At 32.4% G+C, this 19,552-nt stretch overlaps 1 protein-coding gene across 4 annotated transcripts in view; it reads right to left on the bottom strand.

Moving 5' to 3' along the window:
- LOC114331693 (zinc finger protein chinmo) overlaps positions 1-19,552 on the bottom strand; it is a 285,780-nt gene that overhangs the window by 57,052 nt on the left and 209,176 nt on the right. Inside the window, exon 1 of one of the 4 annotated variants that reach the window (XM_028281310.2) lies at positions 157-410. The exons of the other annotated variants lie outside the window; for them this stretch is intronic. The gene's annotated coding sequence lies outside the window, so the exon portion shown is untranslated. Of the gene's footprint in view, positions 1-156; positions 411-19,552 lie in introns of those variants that run through there. 4 annotated transcript variants of the gene reach the window in all.

A 19,552-nucleotide genomic window follows, 5' to 3' on the forward strand; every position in this document is an offset into this window, starting at 1 on the left:
ATGCATGAGTCCGGCCCTGTTCACATCCTCGCATAAAATATCAAACTTACGCACTTGAAGCGGCCTTGATGTAAAGGCCATGCCATGCGCAACACTCCGAATTCTATGCGTATAACCTTAAATATATTTTTTATGCATTTCAAAAATAGAACTTACGTCAAAACAAGAAATCCTGCCGTATCCTGCGGAAAACTATCTCGAAACCAAAAACTATATCATATTGTTAGGTCGAAAAACGAATTTCTGTGTATAAGAAATTCGTTTCTGGCGAACCGCACACTCACTACCTCTACCAAAATGCAATACACGCGCACACACGCACTACAAACACGCAGCAGGCCCTGCTGCCTGCTCTCGCTATCGGCAAAATTCGCGTTTCGATTGTCTCGATATTGTGGAATTGAAAGTGGAATACATGCTAGAGAGAAACGCTGGGTGAGTACTGCATTGAGTGAGCCGCGCAACGTTGCCAATTTTCTCTTCCTGCAACTTCTGCAGGAGGTTCGATACGATGCAATAGAATCGGAGAGCATAAATCGCACATCGCATATTTAGTAACCCTTTTTTAATGGATTCTAGGGACAGACATTCGATTTTAGGACAATTTTAAGGACAGTGCTTTGCAGGAAATATCTTTTATTGTAGAATTTTTTTTGCACGAATTTTTTTATTTTTTAATATATTGCAGGATAGTTCAACCTAAAGTAGATATAACTAAATTGGATTTTTTTAAATCTATTAAAAAACCTTTTAATGAATTTTAGGGACAGAAATTCGATTTTAGTACAATTTTGAGGATAGTGCTTTGCAGGAAATATCTTTTATTTCAGGAAATATTTTTTACTACATTAACAATCCTTTCTTAATGGATTTTCGGAGACAGAAATTCAATTTTAGTACAATTTTAAGGATAGTGCTTTGCAGGAAATATCTTAGCATAGTTTATTGCAGGAAAATTTAAGCCTAAAGTAGATATAACTAAAATTACAGTAATTATAAAAATGGACGATTGCATAAATGTTTATTAAATATTCGTCAAAATCAAATATTTTCCTGCAAGAATAAAATTTTTCGACAAACTGATCAGCAGCAATATTTTTTTGGTTGGTCCCTATAAAGGTGAAAATTTTACTGAAATTAACCTCACTTAGCCTCTTTAAGATGGGGTTGCGCCCTGTTTATAAAGAAGCTTGCAATGGAGAAAAGCAAAGTCAATTTCGAATTAGTAAATTGCTAGTGAAGCGGTGAAGTTGAAAATGAGTGTGATATAAGCAGAGAAGCTAAGACTGTTTTTAGTTTTGGAGGAAATGTATGTAGAAGCCCACCAAACCGTGATGTGAGCAGAAAAGCACATCAAGTGTTACCAGCTATATATTGGAACAGCTCCTAATCCAGCGTTTTTGGCTTGCGGCTTAGTATTATCTTCGATGTCTAACAAGAGTTTCTTCTAGGAAGTCGTAATACTCATCAGGAAGTTTGTTATCAGTCCACTGTAGAATTTTGGCTTTCGTAATGGATTTTAGGAGACAGATATTCGATTTTAGTACAATTTTAAGGATAGTGCTTTGCAGGAAATATCTTATCGCAGGAAATATTTTACACGATGCATTTAAGGGTTAAGGGTAATTTCCATCTTTAAAGGACTAACCAAAAAAATAGTGCTGCAGATCAGTTTGTAGAAAAATTTTATTCTTGCAGAAAAATATTTAATTTTGACGAATATTTAATAAAAATGTATTTACGCAATCGTCCATTTTTCGGCTAATTACTGTAATTTTAGGTATATCTACTTTAGGTTTAAACTTTCCTGCAATAAACTAAAAAATAAAAAAATCCTGCAGTTAAAGCCGGCCACTCACGACACTGCGGCGTCGTTCAATTTTGTCGAATTCGTCTAATTGACAAAAATGTTGATCGTGTGTGACCGTGCATCCAACAAAATCGTTACAATTTTACCACAGAGAGACTGGCCTGTTTGCTGCAGTACTGCAGAATTGATATCATCGACGATTTTACCGAACGACACCGCAGTATCGTGAGTGGCCGGTTTAAGAGCGTAGGCGCAAAATTTTGGGCCAATGCTTTTTAAATGCATTCATTTTTTTCGAATCCTGTGAAAACTAATAAGTATTTTTAAAAATTTAAACGTAAAATGAAAGATTACATTATTAGAGAGGAACTAAAGTCCATGAAAACTTCTATAACGTTTATTTTAATAAGTTGTACAGGGAGAAAAAATTTAGTGTGATTTTTAATTTTAAATACCTCACTCAAAAAAAACTTTTTGTTTATTCTGAAGGACTTTCGGCTTTTCGACCCTCTGTATGTAATCTTTCATTCTGCGTTTAAATTTTTCAAAAATATTTATTATTTTAGTTTTCTCAGGATTCGAAAAAAATTCTTGCATTTAAAAAGCATTGGTCCAAAATTTATCAATTAATGAATAGTTGCAGAACGAAATGTCGAGTTCTCAAAATTTTATTATATTTTTAACACAAAGGGATTTTTAATGAGACTGCTTTGAAGAAATGGTTTTTTAACGACTCACTTGTGTAGCATAATGCTGTATAAATATTAGTAGACGATACCTAATCAATTAGCCGAAAGAATTCGCACTTTTTTATATAGATTTTTGCAAAAAATAAAACATTTTTAACAGGAACAAATTTTTTTAGAAAGTTTTGTTCTGGGCGAATATATAGGAGTTTTAACCCAAATTCCCTACTAGATTTGAACGTTGAGAAATATTCACAATGTTTCCATATTTTCCAAATATTTTTTGCAAATTTCCGATATTTTTTAGTCACATTCAGCGAAAATTCCTGCTCTGCTGCTGAGAACGGCGCAGTTGCCAGTTTTCGCTTTCCTGCAAGTGGTGCAGGAGGTTCAATACGTTGCATAGTGCGTCGATATAGACTTGGAAAACCGAAATGACTGAATTATGCACGAATAGTGGGAGAATCGACGTCGGTGACATAGATTTCTACGCTTTTACTTTTCGTTTTATTGCTTTGAGAGAAATCAAGTGCATAATAACACATTTACTGGTTTCCGAAGTATTACTTATCTAAAAATTTGTTAATGAGTAATGAAAGAATAACTGACAATGAGAGTTTATAAACCCGTTAACGCCCAAATTATTTTTTTCAAATTTCAAAATTTTAATTATACATAATTAACAGGCATATTGTTGTTAAGGACGTAGGCACAAAATTTCGACTCCAATGCTTTTTAAAGGCATTCATTTCTGTCGAATCCTGAGAAAGCTAATAAATATTTTTGAAAATTTTAAACGCAGAATGAAAGATTACATTTTTGCCGAGGACCGAAAGTCTCTTATAATAAACAAAAAGTTTCTTTTGAATGGGATACATATTTGAAATTAAAAATAACACTAATTTTTGTTTTTTTACCCCTATAACTTATTAGAATAAACATTATAGAAGTTTTCAGGGACTTTCGGCCCTCGGTAATAACGTAATCTTTCATTCTGCGTTTACATTTTTCAAAAACACTTATTAGTTTACTCAGCATTCGAAAAAATGAATGTATTTAAAAGGTATTACCCAGAAATTTTGCGTCTACGCTCTTGAAATTAAAAAAAAATATCAATACGACGCTGGCCTATAATGAGTTAAGTAAGATATCATAATATGACAAGAAATTTTTCATAATTACCAGAATTGGCAAATATTTTTTATAGATGGTGTTGATACCATGAATGATTCATATTATAACATATGTTTAACACAGGGATTATTACATATTAGCGTCCGAGTATACACTGACTATACAGTGTGATAGGAAGTTGATAATAGTCTATTTCAGCGTTCTTGAGAGACATGTCGTCACATTCGAAATAGACACACTTTTTTGATCAGTAGATGATGTAGCTGAGTGTCACAAAATGTTATATTTCAATAACATCAGAGATATTAAATCATTTCCATAAACAACTCCAATCTAAAAGATACAGATTAAATGAAGCCGAGTTCACTATTTTGCATTGAGGAAAGCATTGTTTTCCTTTGGTTGCAATAATCCAAGCTTTTTCTGCATCCTTCAACGGGAAACTAGCAGGATACAAGTTATTAATTTTAAAATAGTACAGTAAATGTCGTGGATGACGTGGAAGATTACCTGAAAAGACATAGCCAGAATGGAAAGACATAGCCATATAGGCAACGACCCATCCAGGAATATAATGCAAAAAGAAGAAGAAGAAGAAGAAGAAGAAGAAGAAGAAGAAAAAGAAGAAGAAGAAGAAGAAGCGGAAGAACACAGTAAATACTAGTGTGTATTACCTCTGAAAAGGAATACAAGCTCTCTTTTAACCGGTTAGAACAACCATAAGCACTTATGAAATTTACCATTTTTTGAACTTCTTTGAACTTCTATTGAAATGCAATGATCTATAAGTAGTGATTATTTCCTAGTTATCTCTCTCTCTCTCTCTCTCTCTTAGTTCCCTTCCACCTTGTGGAGTATTGGGCGCTATTGCGTTTCCTGGCCAAAAGTGTAATATTGATGACTGACTGGCTCAACGTATCTTCTTTCTTATTTATTCTCTGGATGAACTGTGTACTAGTTCCTTCCATCTTCTTCTATTTCTTGCTCTATTTTTGGCTTCGCCCAATCTCAGTCCAATTTTTCCGTGTTATCTCGTTGTAGTTCTTTTCCAGCTGTTATCTGGTCCTCCTCTCTTTCTTTTACCGTCTGGTTCAAGTGCTTGCTTGTCTCGCTATGTTGCTTTGATATTTCCTCAAAGTATGACCAATCCATTTCCACTTTTTACTTCATAGTTCTAAGCCTCTTAATTAAATTAGTAAATAATTTTTATAGCCTGTACTCAAAAGACTGTACGCCAGGGAAATAAGGCAAAAATATACCATGTTCGGGACACTTGAGCCGCCAGGTTGCAAATGGGTTTTTTGGGTACTATATACCTAATCCACAGAGAACGACAGTTCTCACCAGTGGCGCACAACACCCCTACAAGCGACACTATATATACACGAAATTTTCGATTTTCTAAACCTAACTGAATTGAAAATTGGGCCAAATCCCATCTTAAAGTTTAGGAAAAGACTCGTCCATCCATATGTTACCTCTCCATTTTGGTCCAAGGGTGTGGATTTTACGGCCCTTCCCATTTAAAGCCTGTTTTTCGTTCTCGTCCCCAAAACTCCCAAAAATTTCAAAAATTTAAGCCCGAACTTTGCGGCTTCTGATAGCACAAATCATTACCTTTCCAACGCATGTTTAATTTTGAAAATCGGTTATACCATTCAAAAGTTATCGAGCTCAGAAATATGACTCAATTTTTATTTAAAAAATGGAAAATGTTTGTGGATATGTATGTATGTATGTATGTATGTATGTATGTATGTGTGTGGAAAAGTTACACCGATCTGAATTTTTTTTCTGTGTTTCAAGAAGGTGTGAGAGCCGATTCAGAACCGGTCTAATTTTTGACTTCTGACTACCCGTAAGCCAGCTAGAGGACTAGGTAGATACAAAATAGCATATTTTTTGGGCGTATATATCTTAGGTTCAAGGAAAGACAGGAAAACCGCAAATACACCAAATCAATAGGGTTGAGTTAAGCTTTCAAGTGGCGCCTAAGCGATCAAGCTGAGACATACACACTGCTCGCCATAGCCAAAAAACTGAAAAATTAAACTTTGAAAATTTTGGTTTTTCGACAATTACTCAAAATTTCAACCTACGAATTGCACCAATAACTGAGCGTTTGTAGAAGGACTCAGGACGCGTCTAACGGTGTATACCTCATATCTGGGAAAATTCTAATTTTTAAGTTATAGGCTTCATAAGTATAATCAAATCTATTTCTTACGGGAAAAACGGTTTTTCAAGCTCAATAATTCCTGTAATACGTTCAGTTATCATACTCGATCTTGGATGCTGGTCAGATACTACTTGTCAATACGTTTCAAATTCATGTTTAGTGATCAACATCAGGTAAACCGTTCAGAAGTTATAGAGCTTCAAAAGTATAATTAGTCCAGGAACTGAAATTTTTCACTTCGCAATTTTTACAGAATGGATAGATTTGCTTGAAAATTTGACAATAAGTAGTGGATAGTCCAAGGATCAAAATCTACATGATGCCGAAAGACGCTTTTACCATGGGGTTGTTGCCACCTCATCTCGAGGGTGGAAATTTTGTATTATATTTTGACCGCAAATGCTGGTAAAAATATTAATTATAAGCAAAAAAATGTTCATTATACATTTTTTTGATAAAATTAATAGTTTTAGATTTATTGGTTATCGAAGCTGTTAGTTTTATATCGAAAAAATTACCAGAGAACGGCAGTTCTCGCCAGTGGCGCAGAAATACGCCCCCCTACACGCGACACTATTATATACACGAAATTTTCAATTTTCTAAATCTGACTGAATTGAAAATTGTGCCAACTCCCATCTTCAAGTTCAGAAAAAGACTCACCCATTCATATGTCAACCATCCATTTTGGTCCAAGGGTGTCGATTTTACGGCCCTTCCTATTTAGGTCTGTTTTTCGTTCTGGCCCCCAAAACTCCCAAAAACTTCAAAAATTTAAGTCCGACCTTTGCGGCTTCCAACAGTACTGATCATTACCTTTCCAACGCATGTCTAATTTTGAAAATCGGTTATACCATTCAAAAGTTATAGAGCTTAGAAATGTGACTTAATTTTTATTTAAAAAAGGGAAAATGTTTGTGGATATAAAATATATGTATGTGTGTTTGAAAGTTAAACCGATTTGATATTTTTCCTCTGTGTTTGAAGAGGGGGTCAGGGTCGATTTAGAACCGGTGTAGTTTGTGACTTTTGACCACCCATAAGCCAGCTATAGGACTTGGTAGGTACAAAACGGCATATGTTTTGGGGGTATATATATTCGGATCAAGAAGAGCCAGGAGAACCGCAAATACATCAAATTAATAGTGTTGACTTAAGCTTTCAAATGGTGTCTAAGCCGTCAGAATCAGACATACACACGGCTCAGTATAGCCGAAAAACTGAAAAACTAAACTTTGAAAATTTTGGTTTTTCGACAATTACTCAACATTTCAACTTACAAATTGTGCCTATAACTTAGCGTTTATAGAAGTACACCAGACGAATTTAACGGTGTATACCTCATATCCCGGAAAATTTGAATTTTTTAGGTTATAGGCTTCATAAGTATGATAAAATCTATTTCCTGTGGGAAAAACGGTTTCTCAAGTTCAATAATTCCTGTAGTAGCTTCAATTTTCATACTTGACCTTAGATCCATCAGATACTACTGGTCAATACGTTTCAAACTCATGTTTACTGATCAAAATCGGTTAAGCCGTTTAGAAGTTTTTAAGCTACAAAAGTATAATCCAATTTACGATTATTCCCGAAATGGTTTATGTAGTTGTAGTGGTTACGACGCTAAATTTGATCTAGCAACGGGCAATCCGACTTCATTTACCGGCCATCTCAATTTTTTTTCAATCTATTTCGAATAAAAAAAAATCTAGTGTACATTCGATGGACACTAGATCATTTGGGAGATAATGCAACAAAGGTGACCATTTATAAAGCTTGACGTGTAATAGAGGAACATTGCATTCAACTTCATACATTTAATTTATAAATAACTTTGAAAAACTCCTGATACAAGAATAAAAAACCGCTAAACGCCGTAAAAATGAGTGGCGCATAAAATATTCCAGCTACAAAAGATCTGATATGAATATTACGTGGCGCGAAAATGGATTTTCATTTGATGCAAAACAAAATTCTAGTTTTATTTTAAAAGATTTTTCCATAATATTTGCTAAATTTGAAGTAAACGCGCCACAAAAGAATTTCAAAATTCAAACTGTATCAAAGTTACTCTTTTGTGGCGCGTTTACTTCAAATTTAGCAAATATTATGGAAAAATCTTTTAAAATAAAACTAGAATTTTGTTTTGCATCAAATGAAAATCCATTTTCGCGCCACGTAATATTCATATCAGATCTTTTGTAGCTGGAATATTTTATGCGCCACTCATTTTTACGGCGTTTAGCGGTTTTTTATTCTTGTACAAAATACAAAAATGCCCGTCACAGTTTGGACGAGAAATTTAGTTATTAACTAATAAGGGTCAAAATGGGAGTTTTTTCGTTTAAATCGCTACAGGTAAAATAGGGTAATTAAATATCTTATTTATAATATTTTTATTTTAGTAGATTAGCTAAGGTTTAAAATAGCGCTTTATGAATTTTGGTCCAATCATTTGTTGCTTCAGACATTGCAAAATAAAACTAAAATTTCGAAAATAAAAAATTTGCTATAACTTTTGCGAAAATGAATTTAAGACTTTCATATTGCAAGAAAAGTTGAGTTAAGCAGTCCACACAATGCACAAAAAAAATTTAAGACGATTCGTCAATTAGTTTAAATTTTATTCAATTTGTTTATCCCAAAGAGCTTTTTTTCGCAATGTTATTGTTCAGAAAATAATAATGATATAGCAATTCTGTGGAAACAACATGAAAGGAGAATAGTCATATCTTCAAGGCATTTAAAAAAATCATTAAAAAGTAATTTTTATCACTCCGAAAACATTTTACTAAAATAGTCATTTTTGGCTTATAAACAATTTGAATAACTTTGTTAATATTGACTGTAGGCTAAAACTACAATGGAATTTGAAAAACTGTTATTTTTATACGAATTAAAAAAAACTTTTTGTCTAGGTTAATTACGGTCAAAGTTAGCCATTTTTTTTATTTAATTGACGGTTACTTTGTTTATAACAATTAAGCAACCTAACTAGGGCCATTTTGAAGTTGAAGGTACATAGTTTATGTGTAAAAGTTTGAGTAAACTTTGAACCTCAATAGAGTGGTTAATAAAGTTTTAAAAATGGCGTCCTAACGGAACGGATTCGTGGGCGGTGGAGGGGAATTATTAAAATCCTTGCACTGAAAAAATGAAACTGATTCGTCAAACATATGCTACGATTAATATCTCCAGAGCTTGTTGATGGATTTTGATCATAATTTTTTAAATTTGTATGTACTCAGAGACTTATAGAGTACGTTATGTTCGCACATCCCCACCTAACATTACAAAATGTTAGGGGGAACTCCGCTTATCACTCAGGGATATGAAAAATAGATTACGACCGATTCTAAGACCTACCGAATATACATATATAATTTCATAAAAATCGGTCAAGCGGTCTCGGAGGAGTATGAAAACTAACACTGTGACGGGAGAATTTTACAGATGTAAATATATAGATGGCTATTAACAAATAGGGGTTGGTGATAGAAGAGTGAAAATTAAAGGTTGTATGTATTTTTTAATTCTACATCATATAAAATTAAGGTAGATAATTTTGTCCAAAAAAATTTAAAAAAATGTCAGAAGGGCGACCCCCTTATAACTTATGAGTATAAAAAATAGATTAAAACCTATTTTCCGGCCTATAGGATATACGTAAAAAATTTCATAAAAATCGGCCAAGCCGTTTCGGAGTAGTATGGTAACTAACACTGTTACAGGAGAATTTGATGTCTATAAAAGTAACTGTGAATTAAATAATAACAAGTGGCTAACTTTGACCATAATTAATCTAGGCAAAAAGTTTTTTTCTGAAAATTCGTGTAAAAATACCAGCTTTTGAAATCCTAAAGTAGATTTGCTCTATAGTCAATACTAACAAAGCTATTCAAATTGTTTATAAGCCAAAAATGACTATATTTTACTAAACTGTTTTCGGAGTGATAAAAACGACTTTTTAATGATTTTTTCAATACTTTGAAAACATAACTATTCTTCTTGCAGGTGATTTCCACAGAATTGCTACATCATTATTATTTTCTAAACAATAACATTGCGAAAAAAGCTTTGCGATAAACAAATTGAATAGTTCGATAAACTAATTGACGAATCGTCTAAAAAATTTTTGTGCATTATACGGAATGTTTGACTCAACTTTTCATGCAATATGAAAGTCTTAAGGCCATTTTAGCAAAAATTATAGCACATTTTTTATTTTTGAAATTTCAGTCTTATTTTGCAATTTCCTAAGCAAAAAATGATCGGATCAAAATTCAATAAAAACCATTTTAAATCTTGGCTCATCTACTAAAAGAAAAATATTATAAATAAGATATTTAATTACCCTATTTTTACCTGTAGCGATTTAAACGAAAAAAATGCCATTTTTGACCCTTATTTGTTAATAACTAAGTTTCTCGTCCGAAATGTGCCGGGCATTTTTGTATTTATAAAGTATTAGGTATATAGTACCCAAAAAATCCATTTGCAACCTGGCTGCTCAAGTGTTTCGACAAAACCTTATTTCTTTGGACTACTGTAGTAAACTCCATTCTTTATTATTCCTACAAATTTACTATAAATGTTTGATACAGTATTTCAACGAAATCCTATCTTGTATGTACAAAATCCTGCTACAAACTCCGGACTACATACTCATGTGCCTGTTTAAACTGTAGAAATTTCGCTGCCACTAGCATTACCCCCAAAATCCTGGCTCCCCTACATTCTATCCCACATTTCTACCTTCTGATTTCCATCTGGAAATTCGGGAATCGATAATGGAGCGCAGCAACGCAACGTGAGGAAATCACTTTCTGTGGGGGTAGAGATGTCAGTTCAGTTGCGATTCAGAGTCAGCTGTTACTGTCGCTCTAAAGCGATAGTCGCGTTAGAGACAAAGGAATAGGGCACATTAGGGTTATTCGAAAAGAGATAGACGCTCGAGAGATGGATTTGATTATGTTGCTAAATTAGATTTCCTCAGTCGTCTTTTTTGTACATGTAATGTGAAATACGAATTATTTGCAAATAGTCTGAGTGGTGCTAAAAGTAGCACACAAATTTTTGTTCAATTATACATACACTGTGTCCGTAAAGTATGGAACAAATTCTTTTTTAGCTAAACAGAGTATTTTAAGAAATAATCCTGAAACACGTCGATTTTTTATTTTAATTTACCGTATTTTAAAATAATATTCTAATATACAGGGTGAATTACTTTCGAGTAATGACGTCACCGTCATTTCTTTTAAATGGAACACCCCCATTTTGTCTCAATTTTCGGATTACTCTAGCTGAGCCGATTCCAAAAATGTATCACATGTTGATTCAAATTGGTACAGGGTGGACAAAAATACAATAGTTTTATGTGTGCTCATAAAGTAACGCGTTAGTTAAATTAACAATATCAAAAATACTTATTGTCTAGCGGACAGAATATGAAAGAAATTATTTCTTATCAATTTAAAAGAAACATAGTAGGCAAAGTTTTTGTTAAATGTCATTATTTGTTTAGTAATTTATTGATGTTCAGTGACAGTTTAGTACTACAATAATTTTGGTATTTGTGAATGTTTTAATTATTGCTTAGATTTAATTTGAAGTAGAAATGGAGTTAAGTGTAAAGCAAAGAATTGAAATACTTATGATGATTGGGTATGGAGACAGATCGCGAACTCAGATGGAAGTGTGCAATTTGTTTAATGATAAATATCCAGAAAGACCTATAACGCGTTCAACAGTCAGTAAGATTGAAAAGAAATTTCGAGAAACTGGTACGGTTGAAAATGCACGGAAATCAGGTCGTCCCTCTGTAAATTCTGATACAGCATTAAATGTTTTACTTAGTTTTGAAGAAGATGCGCACACTTCTGTGCGTAAAGTTAGTCGCGATATCGGTGTTAGCAAAACAACGGTACACAAACTATTAAAAGCTTGAAAATTGGCATTCTTATAAAATCAAACTTGTGCAGGAATTAAACGAAGATGATCCCGATAGAATAATTCAATTTTGCGAAGCAATGATGGATAACTGTCACCGAGACCCTCTCTTGGTACAAAACATTATTTTTTTCTGATGAGGCCCCTTTCACGTTAAATGGCGAGGTTAACCGTCAGAATTGTAGATACTGGGCAAAAAAACCCCATTGGATGCGTGAGCATCATACACAATACTCGCAAAAGGTAAATGTATGGGCTGGAATTGTAAGAAATCGAATCATCGGACCCTACTTTATCGAAGGTAATTTAAACGGGGCAACGTACCTTGAGTTTTTAGGGGGGTATCTCGTAGCTACTTTACGTAATTTGTTTGCCAGCAGACGTAATCCTGGAGGTTTTGATGAAAGTTCATAGTTTCAACAGGATGGTGCACCTCTACATTATGCTGCAGATGTTAGAAGGTACCTAGATGAAATTTTTCCGAACAGGTGGATTGGTAGACGTGGACCTATTGGATGGCGAGCGAGGTCACCAGATTTCAATCCTTTGGATTATTTTATGTGGGGCCATCTGAAGAATGTTGTGTATCAAACGAAACCAGCAAATATTGAAGAATTAAAACAGAGAATTCGGACAGCAATAAACAATATTTCTCAAGACACAATAAACAAGGTAAACAAGAATTTGTACAACGTTTGGGTTACATTATAGCTTTTATATTATATGCATTATAGCATTACTTATAGCATTTTATAAAGCGGTCCTCCAAGTTTAGAATATTTTGTACTAATTTTTCTTAGAGACAGCTTAACGTCTGGAACATATTCGAAATTAAAAAAATTCTCTTTGCATTCTCTTATTTGATTTCTTGAAAAAAGTGTGTTTATTATTCCGTATTTTATACCAACTTTATATAAACCGTCAACTGTTTTATCTTTTATGATACCCAAAATATTTCGAGCATCTTCTTTAGCTCTGTCAAAGCTGGTGATAGGTATTGTTACAGTTTTTCCGATCGAAATTGGAGGAAATTTTTTATCACAATATTGTTTTATAGCAATATTTTATTGTTTTATAGGTTTGAATACGCTTCTGCTGTAGCAGTAGCAAAAGCTAAAGCAGAAGCGTATTCAAACCTATACGATCAACTTGATACCAGGGAAGGCGAAACGAAGATATATAAAATAGCCAAACAGAGAGCAAAGAAAGCAAAAGATTTTAATCAGATTAGATGTATCCGAGATGAAAATAATAAAATACTAGTTCACGAAAGGGATGTCAAAAAGAGATGGAGAAAGTACTTTGACAGCTTATTAAATGAAGAATTTGACAGACAGCCTGTAGAGTCAACGGAGACAGTAGCAGCAATGGTCACCAAAATAACCAACGAGGAAGTGGCTCAAGCGCTTCAAAAAATAAAGAAAGGAAAAGCGGTAGGACCAGATGATATTCCTGGGGAAGTATGGAGATCATTGGGAGAGACAGGAACAAGGTGGCTAGCAGGTCTATTTAATAGAATTATGGAAGTTGGACAAATGCCAGACGAATGGAGAAGCAGTATACTGGTACCTGTTTACAAAAACAAGGGAGATATACAACAATGTACAAACTACAGGGCTATAAAACTGCTTAGCCACACCATGAAAATATGGGAAAGAGTAATTGATACACGGATACGTGAAGAAACCGAAATATCCGAGAATCAATTTGGCTTTATGCAGGGTAGATCAACAACAGATGCAATTTTCATTATAAGGCAGTTGATGGAAAAATACAGGAGTAAAGAAACAAACGCTCATATGGTATTCATTGATCTTGAGAAAGCATATGATAGAGTTCCTCGAGAGATTCTGTGGTGGGCACTCAATAAGAAAGGAGTCCCTGGTGAATATGTAAAGATTGTGAGGGATATGTATGAGGGAGTAACGACTAGTGTTAGGACAGGTGTGGGAGAGACTGATAAATTTCATGTGAAAGTAGGATTGCATCAAGGTTCTGTGCTTAGTCCGTATTTATTCTCATTAGTTTTGGACCAGATAACAGCGAAAATACAGGGTAACATTCCATGGTGCTTAATGTATGCTGATGATGTCGTGTTAGTAGGAAATAGTGAAAGAGACTTAGAACAAAAACTGGAACAGTGGAGACAAGCTCTGGAGGAAAAAGGTTTAAAACTTAGTAGGACAAAAACAGAGTATTTGGAATGTTCATTTAAAGATGGAGCTACTACAAATAAAATGGTATCTTTGGATGGTGAAATGATTGTAAAAAGCAATAGTTTTAAGTACCTAGGATCGGTATTACAGAGTAATGGAGAAATAGATGGAGATGCATGCAGTAGAATTAGGGCTGGATGGATGAAGTGGAAAGAAGCGAGTGGTGTGTTGTGTGACAGAAAAATTCCAATGAAGCTGAAGGGAAAATTCTATAAAACAGCCATAAGACCAGCTATGATGTACGGAACTGAATGTTGGGCAGTGAAAAAGAAAGAGGAACAGCGAATGCATGTGGCGGAAATGAGAATGCTTAGATGGATGAGTGGAGTGACAAAGAAGGATAAAATTAGAAATGAGTATATTAGGGGAAGTCTAGGTGTGGCACCAATTGATGCCAAAATGAGAGAGCATAGGTTAAGATGGTTTGGTCATGTTCAACGTCGAGACGTTAACCACCCAATACGAAGAATAGCTGAAGTGCAGATTCCTGGAAGGAGTAGGAGAGGAAGACCAAAGAAGAGCTGGGGGGAGACGATAAGGCAGGACATGTTGGTAAAGGGGATTAACATTGATATGGCCCAAGATAGAATTGTGTGGAGAAATGCAATTAGGGAAGCCGACCCCGCATAGGGATAAGGCAAAGAGAATGATGATGATGATGAATTGTTTTATAGCATTAGCCTGCACATGAAGACCTTTAATCGCCTTTCCTTTATTTATTTTAATATTTTCTGTCTGTGCACAACGCATGCATGTAACTTTTCTTTCAAAACCATAGTATGCACCAAGTGTACAATCGCACACAACATGTACCACCTGATTGCAAATTATGCACGTATGTGCGTCATAGCTCTCTTTTTGGCAAATACAATAAACCACTTCTGAAGAAATTACCAAATTACCTACGTGTAAATAATAATCAAACTTCGTTCGCTCAACTCAGACACATTTTGACAGATTCAGAGTCTACCTTACAATATTACAAGCTCAAATAAAGTTTTATTAAAAAAAAAGAAGAATTATTGGAAATATTGGGAGTGTATACTAAACTTATACAATTCTGTGGAAGCTATTTCCCCAAAATATTTTTATTCTGTGTAAAAATTTTATTAATATTTTTAAATGTTTAATGTTAAATAATTTTCTCATTTGTTACGGTGTAACACGCATTTGTTTGGTGTAATTTCTTCCAATTTCGATGGCAAAAATTGTAACAATACCTATCCCCAGCTTTGATAGAGCCAAAAGAGATGCTTGAAATATTTTGGGTATCATACAAGGTAAAGCAATTGACGGTTTATATAGAGTTGGTACGAAATACGGAACATAAACACACTTTTTTCAAGAAATCAAGTACATATTATGTACGTCTAATTAAAAACAACAGCTCTATCCTTTGTCCCACATAGTTTCCATACTTCTGATTGTCCCTCATACTTCTCATCCGTTCCAATTGAGACAGCAATCACAAAGACCATATATGAGGAAAATTAGGAGCTGTTGTGTATCCTTTTAACGGAATGTGCCAAGGAAGTAAGAAGAACAAAGAAGGCAGACAAACGCACTGACGGAATGAAGAAATAAAGCAGCAAATAAAAAAATAGGGAATAGTAATAATAAAACAGTTGGAAGTCATGAAAAGTAAAAAAAAGAGATAAAATTTATAAATGTTGTTCTGAAGCTATTTCCTTGTGGCATTTTTGTAATCAACTATTCTAAATGGGAAATAAGCCACAATTTAACAAAAAAATTATTTTATAAACGTTTCGACGTCCAAATCGGATGTCGTTGTGAAAATACAAAATATTAATATCATCAATATTTATGGGCTTATTTCACATTTAGAAAATTTATAAAGGGCATAACCTTCAAGAAAAATAGTAGATAGAGAGAATATTTCCATGAATTGATAGCGAACAAAAAGAGCGATATAAAACAGAAGAAATAACTTGACAATGATCGAAATCAGATACCTAACCATAAAGGAAACTGTCAGGAAGCTGAAAAACTGAAAAGCACTAAGTAACGACGAAAAAATAACAGAAATGATAAAAAATATGGGAAAAAAGGTGACAGAATTACTACTACAGATATATTATTTATTATAACATAACTTGGAATAAAGAACAGATTCTGAAAGATTGGCAAATGGCATCGATAGTAGGTACTTAATTTTAACCTTTAACTACCCGCGCATCAAGTTATAACATAACTACAGGCGTGGCGTACTTTGTACGCTACAAGAAAATACACTTAAAAACAGCGGATTTGTTTAATTTTTTTTTTAAATACACTTAGTTGTTTGTTATAAACCTTATTCGGCATCAATGAATACTTGGAGTTCCTTTTCAGTAAGCCAATTGGGATTTATAACTGGAATCATGGAATAACTGGATTCCATGATAAATAAAATTACTAATAAAAAATTTTTTTAAATGTGATTTTTTACAGGAGAAAAAGTATTGTTTATAAGGAAAAATATATTTTTTGCCATAATGACTAAAAAACAATTAAAATATGTACTTATATTACGACTTATAGTAATATAATCCTGGGGTATATGGTCCACCACCGGAAACAACAAATAATAAAATGTAAATTACGATCTTTCCAGAACGCCGATTATAACGAAACTAAAACCAAATTGTAAAGCACATTCCAGTGATAGGTTAGAAAAATAAGCAAGGTCAAAAATTAAATTTTTAAATATATTTCCAGTAGAATTCTTATATCTGGCGTACAAAGTACGCCAGCGCGTGTAGTTAAAGGTTAAAAAGAATGACAGAAAAGATTGCAATAATTACGTGTGGGTAACACTCCTAATTATATCGAAAAAAAAATCAAAGATACTAGACAAACGGATAAAGCTAAAAATTAACAATACAGAAACGTAGATTCCAAAGTAGATTCGGAAACGAAAGAAGCACACAGGATATCATATTTTTATAGTCGAACAATCGAACAAATAATAGATAAATACCAACAACAAATACACACACCCAAACCTATATGGAATCACCATGTATTTCAAAGTAATATTTATTTCTTTTGAAAAAACTTGTTATTGTTGCGAAGAATAAATAGGGGAGTGCAATTAGAACGAGAAGATACAATGTTTTGGAAAAAATCAAACAAGGTTATATTTTTCTAAAACTTTTTTTGTTAGTTTTTAAATATGTTAAAGTAAAAAGTTCTACTCACAAATTTCGCCGCTAATTGTTTATTAATTGTTTAAACAATAACAATTATTTTGTATAAATAATGTTAAGAATATGGGTGAATTCAACATTTTATTTTGATAAAAAATGTTTTTATTTTAGTTTTGATTATGCTGAACCCGAATTTGACATTACAATTTGCAAATTCATAATGGCGGATTCAAAATGGCGGATTTATTCCTAAAATTCCTTAAAAAGCAGTTGTAAAATCCGAATTTTTTTTTATAAAACGTGTTTGTTTACATATATGTGGATATTTTTGAGAGGTTGCTGAACCTGAATCAAATTTTGATAATTTAAATTATAAAATGGCAGATCCAAAATGGCGGATAACTTAAAAAATAGTTGTAAAATCATAATTTCTTTACAAAATGTATTTATTTCTACATATATTTATTTTTGGGAGCTTTGATAAACCTAATTTAAATGTTAACATTATAAACTATAAAATGGCGGATCCAAAATGCGGATTTTCTAAAAAGAACATAAAAAAGAACATTTTTCTAAAACATTTATTGTCTTTATTTTTAACAGGTTTTTGAATCTGAATTAAAGATTAAAAATTTAAATTTCAAAATGGCGGATCCAAAATGGCGGATATTTAAATGAAAAACAAGTAGAATCCAATCAAACAAATATGGAATTTCATTCTTAAAAAAAAAGATAAACAAATAATTTTCACAAAAATATTAAAAATTAAAATGTATTAGAAAGAAAGAACCAATTATTCAAAATCTATCTCTTCAATATTCAAAAAATTGTTGCAATGGAATCATAAATAAAAAGTTATTCTTAGTAAAAAGCTCTGCATATTCTAAAACTTTAAATGCAATCATAAAATATCAAATTTTATCAATTTTGTACAAGATATGTCAATAAATAAAAATTTCAGTTAGGAGTAAAATACCTATATTTTTCATAATACTGAAAATTGTTATTATGGAAAGTTGTTCAGAATTAAAAACGATGTGTCAATATGCAATTACACTTTTATGCAATTTTTTACATAATACCTCGTATAATATTGATAAAATATAATATTTTATATTTGCATATTAAGTGTTAGACCATGCACAGCTATTTATGATGAATAACTGTCTTCATAAAATTAATAATAAATCAGTTATCCTAAATAATAAGTGAAAATTTAATGATGTTTGGTATAATTAATTTGAAACAATATTAAAAAAAACAAATTTTCGATTAGAAGGATATAATTACATATTGGAACACAGTTTTTAATTCCAAACAACTTTTCTTTATAAAAATTTTCGATATTATGAAATATAAAGGTACTTTACTCTTGAGTGAAATTCATATTTTTTGACATACCTCGTACAAAATTAACAAAATTTGATATTTGATGGTTGCATATTATGTTATATATGATGCAGAGTATTTTATAAAGAATAACTTTTTTTCGTAAAACTGATATTAAAAAAGTTATCAATAGGTTCCAAGTTACGCAGACATACTGTATAAGAGCTAAAAAAAAAATTTTTTGTTGAACATTTATTATTTTTGAAGCTTATTATTAAATTAATTTTAGGTAAGTTTTACAGAAAAAAGTTTTGATCACTCTGTATATACATTTTTTCAGCTGGTAATTTTCGGTTTTTGTATTACATTTTTGTTATCTTTCTTAGTTTTCTCAAAAAGAAATTGTTTATTTCATTTTTAATCTAAAATAATTCAGTGTTTTTTAAAGATTACATCCTAGGCTTTAAAAAAATATTAAAAAATTGTATTAGATTTATTCAAACTTGAGTAATACCGTCTTAAAGTGGTGGGAATTCTGTAGAACTACGAAGTTTTCAAAAATTACATTTTTTGAGACAGCGTATTATTTGAATTAAATTTCTGAGATTTTTTTTGAATGAAACATCGTTTAGTAAGATGATTGAGAGGTAAGTTGTGCAAATTTGAGAGCTTTGTAAGTAAAATTGTATTAGTTACACATTTTTAAATCATTTTTAAACAAAATTCATGTAAGTCTCACTTTCCGCCCACACCGTACTTATGTCCATACACTTTATTTCTTTTTATTACAACCATAAGATAGCTTATTTTATCTTCTTTTATGTCCAATTTGTAAAATTTCTTTTGATCCATTAGTTAAAGAATTACATTAAAAAAACTCAACCGTGCACTTCTTCCAACGCTAGTTTACATTGCGCCAATGTGTGTGAGAAGGGTGACTTTAGCGGTATAAATAAAAAATTACAGAAGCTAGAGATTTAATTTTAGAACTTTTTGATATGTTGTTTATTAAACATTTCTTAATGAAATTACAAAAAGTTTTATCTTGTTTGATTTTTTCCGAAGCGAAAATCTAAATGCACTCCCCTAAAAGGTTT

This window comes from Diabrotica virgifera, chromosome 9 (genome assembly GCF_917563875.1).
Source record: "Diabrotica virgifera virgifera chromosome 9, PGI_DIABVI_V3a".
Lineage (NCBI taxonomy): Eukaryota > Metazoa > Arthropoda > Insecta > Coleoptera > Chrysomelidae > Diabrotica > Diabrotica virgifera.